We start from the raw sequence: 8229 nt of genomic DNA, 5'->3' as shown, positions 1-8229 counted from the left end.
AAAAATTTGCCCACATTGTAATGAAAATGATAATGGAGTGTCCTGAATGCTATGCAAATGCCCTGCTCATCATGAATTATCCGGGTAATTGCAACAGTTCTTTGCATTGTGTGAACTGCAGTGATCAGGCCAACAGGTGCTTTGTAAAATGGAAATTTGTTAATATAATTATACTGGGAAGTAGGGAAAGTTGATGATAAATAATGAAAATCTCTCTCCCTTAAATACCCATAAATCATAAAGTACATTATGGCCTGAGAATTAATTTGAGCTTAGCTTTGAAGTGAATGAGAAAGTTTCCTATGTTTTGCATTATTTTGTTAATTTCACCTAGTTGCAGGTTGATGCTATTATATGCCAAAATTGTCCTGCAGATGTGTTATGTTTAGCTTTCTTGTTATTGTTCCAGAAAGTTTCCATTTATAATCATCTTGCTTTTCTTATAGCACAATAAAAAAATGCAATTATGTCTTATGAATATTTTTTCATCAAGAGCAGAAAAGTAAAATCCAAACTTAGAAGGCCACAGCTTTTCTAGAAAAAATGAAGAACATTGTGTGTGTGTGTGTGTGTGTGTGTGTGTGTGTGTGTGTGTGTGTGTACCTGAAGAGTAGTCTATATGCAAAGGGTATCTTTGTTAAAAGGGTAAACTTAAACCACCATCATATAAAAAAACTTGCCTGTTTTTTCTTAAGGTTTTCTGCCTTGCCCCTGTCAGTCACTTTGGTTTGAGAACACTATTTTAAACAGGAATGGGGTTTTTCTCTTGACATTTGGTCCTTTTTTCTCCTTCATACTTTCTTCTGTTTGTTTGTGTCTTTAGTAAAAAGTAATCATTCAAAAACAACGTCTTGATTTATTATTGTTTTTCTTCCTTTGCCTAGGCCATATGTAGTTGTCTAAAGTCTGGAAGCACTGCTTTAGAGTAGTGGGTCTCAGTCTTGGCTGAATATTGGTGTCCCCTGGGAAGCTTGAAGAAAACAACAGCAACAACAAAACACATCATTTATGGGTCTCATCGCTACAGATTTTAGTTTAATTAATATTTAAAAAGCTCACCAGGAGGTTGTGTGAACGAAGTTGAGAGCCACTACCTTTGGCCATGCTTGTTTCATTCTGTTAATGCTGTTTAACTTCTCTCTCTGCAATAACTTATCATTTAAAAATTTTTCTGTTTGGTGAAGATAATCTGTGATTTTTTTTCATAGTTATAGGACAAATAGAACCATTATTTTTGTTTCATGATACACATAAATAGAAGTTTGGCTGACCTATTATGCTTCTGTCAGATACAAACACTTCCTCCTCTTGGAAGTGGTTCTTTGATAATTAAAAAAATCATTCCTGGTATTTCATGGAATTATGTCATAATTAGAACCTAATTCCTAGCAAAGTGTTGCTGAAGACTTGAGGGAATTTAGAAGGGTAAAGAGCACTTCTCTAATTAGAGAGAAATGTGGCTCACTTAGCAGTTTGTGAGAAATATTATGGGGTAAGAGGATGAGAGGTGAGACTTATATTTGACCCAAACCTTGGATCACTATTTCAGTTTAATTATTCAAAGTCCCCAAAGGGAATATGTATTAACAGAATATAATGGAGGAGCCAAGGAGCATTCATTATTATGCTCTGGCCCCAAAACCTACTGTAGAACTTCAATGGTCAATATTGAGCCATATGGAAAACTTAATTTTTTTCCATCTTAAGGGCAGTTCTGAGGTCTAGAACTAAAACAGGTTCTACTCGTGGGCTTCTTTACTAGTTGCCCATTGGAATGATCTGAAATTAAAAAACAATACTGTTGCTTGGGTGTTTTCCCTTGCCACCAGAGATATTGACTAAATTGGTATAATATGCGGCTTTGCAACAGAATTTAAAAAGCCCAACGAGGTGGATTTTAATATGTAGTAAAGGATGAAATGACTAGTGTATTCTGTTTCTTTCCCATTAAGTGCACTTTGAGTTTCAGATCTCTGTGTTTCAATGGCAAGGGCCAGAACAAAAGAACAAGGAGTTCTAGAAGCCCTCAGGAAGGAGTCATCTTCAGACTTACTTTTCCTCACCAGTTGGAATGAGGAAAGTCTTAAGAAGGAACAGAAATGAAGAGATTATTTTCCCGAGGATAGAGTAGACCCTGTTCCCCTCTTCCTCTCTAGCTTCAAGGAATCAAGGGAATGCAAAGGAAAAACATGCATTTATGCACGTGATCTTTAATTCCCTCGAAAATGTGCATTCAAGGACAGAGGTCAATATAGAAGCAAACTTTTCATCCTTAAGAGTAGAATGAGATGCAAAAGTCAGGAAAAGATCCGTCTTGATCCCACTTTCGGGAGCCCACTTGCTCAGTTCCTGCCTCCACACCTGTGGCTGTGAGATGAGTGGTTCTGTTTCTCACAGCTTTTATGAACATCTCTGAAGTTGTCCCAGATGCCTTTCGGAGGGTACTGCCAGCACCACACTGTACATTACCCGAAAAGTCATTCACTTTTTATTTTTGACTTGATTTTTGTTGAAATATATTTTATTTGATCATTGTCCAGATTATAAACCATGGAGTCATATTGCCTGGGTTTAGTATCCTAGGGTCACTAATTACTACCTAGGTTGACCTTAGTAAAATGCTTACTTACTCTTTCTGAACCTCGGTTTCATCATCTTTAAAGTAATGAGACCTACTCCGTAAGGTTATGGTGAATAAATAATGAATAAAAATATAAACACAGTAATTGAATAAATTTTTAAAATAAAATAATCTACATCCTAGCACTCAGAACAGTCTCAGCATATAGTGAGAGCTTAGTGCTAAATGTTTCTTCTCATTCCTTCTCTACCCTTCCAACCCAGCTCACCAGATAGTGTTTTACTATTTGCCCCAGAGCAAAGCTCAGGGAAAGATAACAATAATAGTAATAATAGTATCTAACATTTATTGAGCAATTATTATGTGCTAGGCACTTTTCAGGCATTATTTAACTCAATTCTCACATTAACATTCTGTGACGGTTAGTGTCATTGTATATCTATCTTATTTTCTAGGGGAGAAACTTGAGCTAAGAGAGGTTAAATAATCTTCCAAAACAAAATGTGAATAAATTATGGATATAAAACCCAGGCTCATCTATTGCTATAACATAATAAACCTGAGCAATGAAAATTGAACAATAAGAATTTCCTTTGTAAGTCAATTCTTTGTTTCATCAGAAAAATTAGATCTCTTTTCTTCTTGTTGCCATAGAAAGATTACAGTCCCTAAATATCTGTTAAAAAAAAGCAAATTTTTCCCCATTTTTTTCTTGGTTGACTCATTCTCTGTCAGTGGTGGCTTATTTGGAATCTGTGTTTCTTCTATAGCAGCTGCTTTCCTCTGAAATTGCTCCTTTAGCACTCCCAAACATAAAAAATTGGGATTAAGGTGATTTCAGCTTCCACATGTGTTTATGGTTCCAAAGTCCCAGCAATACAGAACACATAAAACTGTAGCAACAAATATTCCTCCTTCAGCAACTCGTAATTGGAGCAGCAGTTACTCATATGGCAACACGTCTTTTGGCAAAGTATTAGTTGGAACTTAACATATATTGTATTCTAGATCTACATTGTTGATTAGGACCATAGACTAAGACAGAGATTTTATCTGGGAGAACATGGCTGATGAATGAACAGAGGAGGGCGAAAGACAGAAAGACAAAGATTTCTTGGCTCCAGCTTCGCCAAGGGGTAATCAATCTATGCCAGTTTCCCAGAGTGAAGGACCTGTGAACTTACAACTCAGTTGGGAGGAATCTCCCATCAGGAAGTTAATTGTGACACAATAACTCTTGTAGTCTGGAGATAAATTACAAATTGTCTTTTCCCCACGGGTGGCATCTAAAGCTTCTGTCTTTTTACTCCTGTATATATCTCCTGCTCTAGTGGCATTGCCCATCCTCAGGTATTTCCTGAAGTCTTCTTTTTGGTGTTTATTTTGTTTGTTTAAAACTCCTAAATTTTCTTTTCATCTCCTTTTGATCTCTTACTTCCTTGGGTTCCATTGCTGAATTAGTGTATTAGTCAGCTCAGGCTGCCATAACAAGATACCACAGACTGGGTGTCCTTAACAACGGAAATTTATTTTCTCACAGTTCTGGAGGATAGAAGTCCTAGATCAAGGTGCTGGCTGATTTGGTTTCTGGTGAGTGAGGAAAAGAGAGAGAGGGAGGGAGGGAAGACAGGGGAGGGGGAAGTGGGGGAGAATGGAGGAGAGGGAGAGAGGAGATAGGAGGGAGGGAGAGAGACAGAGACAGAGACAGAGACAGAGACAGAGACAGACAGAGACAGAGACAGAGACAGAGAGAGAAGACTAGCTCTCTGGTATCTCTCCTTCATATAAGGACATCAGTCTTATCAGATCAGGGCTCCCTTAAACTTAATTACCTCCTTAAAGGCCCAGTCTCCAAATATAGCCACATGGGGGTTTAGGGCTTCAACATATGAATTGGGGGAGGGGACACAATTCAAGTCCCTAACAGTGTAGGTTCTCTCTAGGGATATAGTACACATTCTCTTTTGTAGGAGGTACTCTACATTTATAACAGGCACTCCTCTAAGAATAGTTCATGATCTCCGTAGTTTTTTTGTTTGTTTGTTTGTTTTTTGTTTCTTTTTTTGGTTTTGGTCTAGCATATGGCTAAGGATTTCTGGGCTTTGCATTGTTATTATGCCACAGTACCTCTTCATCTGGAATTACTTGGGTCTGTGAGAATTTTATTATGAAGGAGAAAATCTCTTAACATAATCCTACCAATTTACTTTCTTCTATTTTCTCCATTTTAAGCACTACTCTTGCTTTTGCCTTGGGTTTCTTTTTATGTATAACTCTGTTCATTGTTCAAAACCAGATGCTTTAGGTCACCCTTGCATTCCTCTCAGTCCAAAGTAAAGTGGAGGATTTAATCAGATCTTCTTTGAGCCAACTCCACCTCTGCTCTCTTTAGCCTCTAGGAATAAAGTACATTTAAAGAGAGACCATGATCATGTACACTTGAACTTCAATCCTTTTGGAAGTGCTAGCTCTTGGAACTATAATCTAGGAACTTGACCAATCTATAATAATATTCCTTAGCTTTGGGGATGAAGTAAGAGATAGTGAAAGGACTATAAAGGAGCCATGAACTTTCCCCAATTAAACCTCAGAATACAACATAGAGCTTGAGCCCATCTGTCACTGGAAATTTGGGGTTCATGGGAAAGCTCAGTCAGGCTCCAGTGCTTGGGACCCTTTCACCCTTTCAGACCTCACCGTCTCTATCTCTTCATTTGGCTGTTCATCTGTGTGCTTTATCATATCTGTTATTAGATAATAAACTGGTAAGTGTGTTTCACTGAGTTCTGTGAGCTGTTCTAGTAAATAATTGAATCTAAGGGAGAGGAGCTCATGCAAACCCTTGTGTTGTATCCAAGTTGGACAGAAGTTGTGAGTAACCAGAGGCCTGCTAGTTGTGATTGGCAAGGTGCCAGTCTTGTGGAACTGAGCCCTAATCTGTGAGATCTAATGCTGTCTCCCAGTAGATGGTGTCAGAGTTGAGTTAAATTGTAGGACACCCAGCTGGTGTCACAGAGAATTGCTTGATGTGGGAACCTTCCACCCCCCAAAACCTGATGTCAGAAGTGTTGTAAGTGTGGTAGTAGTGTGAGTAAAGGAGAAACACAGGAGGGAGAGCTGAGTGTTTTCATGATACACCTCCTCCCCAGGATCAGCCCTCTTTATTCCTACAACCGCTGCTCCAGAGGCTAAAGCCATACTATCTCATCAGGGTCTTGTTTAGAGGCTCACATAGTTTGTCCCTTCTCTAGTGCTCTCTGTGCTTTTACATGGCTCCTCAAGGCTCTCCATTCTTCCATTCTTGCACTCACTCCAGAGGATTGAACTCTGCTATTCCCTCTCTGTCTTTCCCTTCCTGGTGAAATGTGTCTTTTTGTCTCAGGCCTTTGTTATTTAAAGGGACACACTAATTTATACCAAAGCAGTAATGCAGTGCTTTCTGGCTCTGGCTGCAAACATTAGAAACACCTGAGTAGCTTTTCCAACTTATCTACACTGAGCACCATTCCTACCAATTAAATCAAAATCTGTGGGTGTGGAGCCAGGACGCCAAAAACTCTAGAAGCCTTTCAGGTGATTCTCATATGCAGTCAGGACTGAGGACCTCTGTGGTAACGGCACAGGAGAACACACATAACACAATTGAATCTGAATTGAGGTTCCAAATGTGTTACTCCAAAGGAGGGACTTTGGGTGGGACTTTCAGTCTTTGGGAGAAACATTTATAGGTGGAGAGAATGGGTTGGGGCGAAAAAGAGGCTTCCTTAATTCACACCAATCAAGGCTTGGTCAGGTGAGAGTGTGATGGGGAAGCTGGTGCTGGCTGTTGGGTCCTCTTTCTCTTCCATAGTGAGATTAAGAAGAGCACAGGGGTCTAGCAACTGGCCCAAGTAAGGAACAAAATTTGCTGTGTTAAGGACACATTTTCTAAAGTCTTGTCTTGTAGCATAGACAGCAGGATTATGTTGTATATATTGCACTTTCTTGTCTTCTCTGAATATATCTATATATACGTGTCCTTGTAAAAATAGATTCTGTTTGCTTCTGACCCTTAGCCATAGCTAGGGAGAATTTCAGAGAAGTTCGACTTCCTAAGTAACCAGTATCATCAATGAAATATGTCTCTGTTAGGGTCTGGCTGACTATTGTGAAAAACCACCATTTATCAAGTGAAGACATATACATAATAATTAGTGACAAGAGAATCACCACTCATGTCTCCTGTGGGGTATTGTTCTTGCTTCTGCTATGATGTAATTATTTGTTTTGTATGCTTCTGCCCAACTTAGGTCATGGGCCCTTTTACTAAAAGGTATCTACTTATCTGTCATCTCTTCTACCAAGATGTAAGCTTCATGAAGGTAGAAACATATTTGTCTTGCTCCCTATTGTATCCCCAGCACTGAGCATAATGCCAGCGTATGGTAGGCACTCTTGTAGTCCACTAATGAATGATCAAGGCATCGGCTCTCCCACTGGGTTTCTTGATCCTTCTATAAATCAAGAAAATCAGTTGCAGAAGTAAAATTGCCTAACCAGCCATTTTCTCTTATTCCTATTTAGATAAGATACTTACACTTGAGACATCTTTGTTTAATCTTCTACAAGCTACTTCCTTTGTCTCTAAGAAGGGTTTGCTATCACATCTTATTTTAATTGTACATCTAAGAAGTCAAACTTCAACCTCCTCTTGTTTCATTCAAAGTTTTGTGATCCTTCCATGTTTAATTCATGCTGATGTTTTGAAGACTATCAGCCAAGAGCTGAAATCTAAAGTACTGGAATAAGACATTCCTTAAAAAAAGTAACAGACTAGCATGATGTTCATACACCTGTAAAAGTAATTTCATTCCTTATTCTCTATTCAGGTTTTCCAATGTTATATTCATATTTGGATGAGATGTTAAAAATAGATTTATCTCTTCCCCTTTCCTTTCCTCTTCAATTCTGTGTATTTTTTTTTTCCAGTTAGAATCTAATTTTAACAGAGACCCATCCATGCATCAGAGTACTTAATGGCCTGCCCATCACTGATTGGATCTCTCACATATTCTAAGATGGTGAGTTATCATGCTATAAACCAAATCTCATGTGGAATATTCCATGCAGTGTTCAGGATGGCTGTTTTCTTATCCTCTTGATTTCCTTGCATAGATGCTTAGTTAAAGAACACATATATCACATTTTATTTCTATGTCTTGCCAATAGAATTAGAGGGGCAAACTGTATCATTGAGGTTCTCTTCAATTTACCAGTTGTTTTAATCAAGTTACACTTTTGCTAATTGTATTAGTCCCAATACATTTTCAGAGAAGAGCGCCAACAGCTTGTTAGTTATTCTCCTAAGAATTATTTGTATCACTTCTAATTAATAATAACATGTGGTTCAGTGAGGTTGATGGGGTACAAACATTTTAGAGAGATAACCTGCACTCATATATTGAGATGCCATTTATTCGTTTGTCTTTATAAACAGCTTTATAATTCTATGAGCCTTGGGATGAAATCAGCAATTTCATTTACTATATGATGCTGTTTGTTGGGATGTTGAATACAAAAGATCAAATCTAATAGGATTCTACCTTAGGGTGGAACCCTGACAGTTTATTTGGATGAGAATTTAATATAGCTATATATCTCTCTTCTAA

This window comes from Pteropus vampyrus, unplaced genomic scaffold (assembly GCF_000151845.1).
Source record: "Pteropus vampyrus isolate Shadow unplaced genomic scaffold, Pvam_2.0 Scaffold3, whole genome shotgun sequence".
Classification (NCBI taxonomy): Eukaryota; Metazoa; Chordata; class Mammalia; order Chiroptera; family Pteropodidae; genus Pteropus; species Pteropus vampyrus.
This window is presented reverse-complemented; position numbering follows the sequence as displayed.